Raw genomic sequence first — 1792 nt, 5'->3', positions numbered from 1 at the left:
TCCCGTGCCATCCGTCATCCCGCTGAAAGCCCGTTGACGTCAAGCCCGTCCCGTGCCCGCCGGTCCCAGCGCCGGGAAAACCGGGATAGGGACCGGGAGAAGCGGGAAGGGTCCTGGGGAGGGTCTGCCCCGGGGCACCGCACCGGGCTCAGCTCGTCCCCGGCTTCCCGACGGCTCCAGGCTGGGATTTGTGCGTGGATTTGTCTCCTCCTCCATCCAGAGCCTCCTCTGCCTTCCGTGGGGTTTGGGGCATGTGCTGGGGTCGGTTCTGGAGGGAAAATTGTTCGGGAAGGGGTGAGGAGCAGTGAGACCATGCCCTGGGATGGGCAGAGCTCCTGTGCTGCTCCCTCGTGCCACAACCAGGGGGACAACAAGTGGGGACAGCCCGTGGGCATCGCCCTGGCACCCCGAGGGGCTCAGGCCTGGCTGGCCACAGGGTCCCCTGTGTGCCCCAAAATGGTCCCCAGGGCCACTGTGTGGGAGCTGGCGTTGAGGGTGGCCCCCATGGGAGGTGGTGGCTGTGAGGGGCTCTGTGGTGGGCAGTGCCCACCCTCAGGGGTCTGAGGGGTTCTGTGGTGGGCAGTGCCCACCCTCAGGGGTCTGAGGGGTTCTGTGGTGGGCAGTGCCCACCCTCAGGGGTTTGGGACCCGCAGGAAAGGGGCTTCCAAGGCTGAACCCCATCCCTGTGTGCCCAGGGAACATCCAGGGCTGTGCTGCTTGTTTCCATTGTGAGCTGGGGGTGGGAGGCTGCGCATCCTCCGCGAGCACAGGATGGGCTTTGCTGCCGGGCACGGGAGCCTGGGGCTGTTCTTCCAGCACAGGACGAGGGAGCACCTGCCCAAACCAGCCCTGCCTGATCCCCTGGCTGTTCCCAAACCATTCCTGTTTTCATCCCCTGGCCATTCCCAAACCATCCCTGTTTTCATCCCCTGGCCATTCCCAAATCATTCCTGCCTGATCACCCTTGGCCATTTCCAAACCACCCTTGTGTTCATCCCCCAGCCATTCCCAAACTATCCCTGGTTTCATCCCCTGGCTGCTCCCAAATCATCCCTATTTTCATTCCCTGGCCATTCCCAAACTGTCCATGCTTTTGTCCCACGGCTGCTCCCAAACCATCCCTGTTTTCCTCCCCCAGCCATTTCCAAACCATCCCTGGTTTCATTCCCTGGCCATTTCCAAACCACCCCTCTGTTCATCCCCCAGCCATTCCCAAACTACCCCTGGTTTCATCTCCTGGCTGCTCCCAAACCATCCCTGGTTTTGTTCCCCAGCTGCTCCCAAACCATCCCTGTGTTCATCCCCCAGCCATTCCCAAACCATCCCTGGTTTCACTCCCAAACCATCCCCGGTTTCACTCCCAAGCCATCCCTGGTTTCACTCCCAAACCATGCCTGGCTGATCCTCTGGCTGTTCCCAGCTCTCCTCTCCAGCCCCGTTCTCCTGTGCCCGTTTCCTCCCGCACCGACACCTCCCGAGGCCACTCCCGCTGTGCTCACACCTCTCTCCCTCTGTTCCATCTCCGACCTCTCTTTGTGAGGCCAAACTCCTGCCGCCTCCCACGCTCCAGCCTCTCGCTTTGTCCCCATTCCGGCCTTTGTGGGACAGGGACAGAAGGTGACATTGCGGCAGCTTGGCCCCAAATCCGGGGGTGAATCCCCCCCTTCCATCCACCCCGAGCTGCTGCCATCCCTGGAGCTCAGCTCTCCGTGGGCTCCCACTGCAGCACAGCCCTTTGGGAAGCCTCACACGGATACAAAATGCAGTTTAAAGTGACGAAAATCACTACTTT

Source organism: Geospiza fortis, unplaced genomic scaffold (assembly GCF_000277835.1).
Source record: "Geospiza fortis unplaced genomic scaffold, GeoFor_1.0 scaffold289, whole genome shotgun sequence".
NCBI lineage: Eukaryota > Metazoa > Chordata > Aves > Passeriformes > Thraupidae > Geospiza > Geospiza fortis.
The sequence above is the reverse complement of the archived record's forward strand: the minus strand, read 5'-3'. Positions refer to the sequence as shown.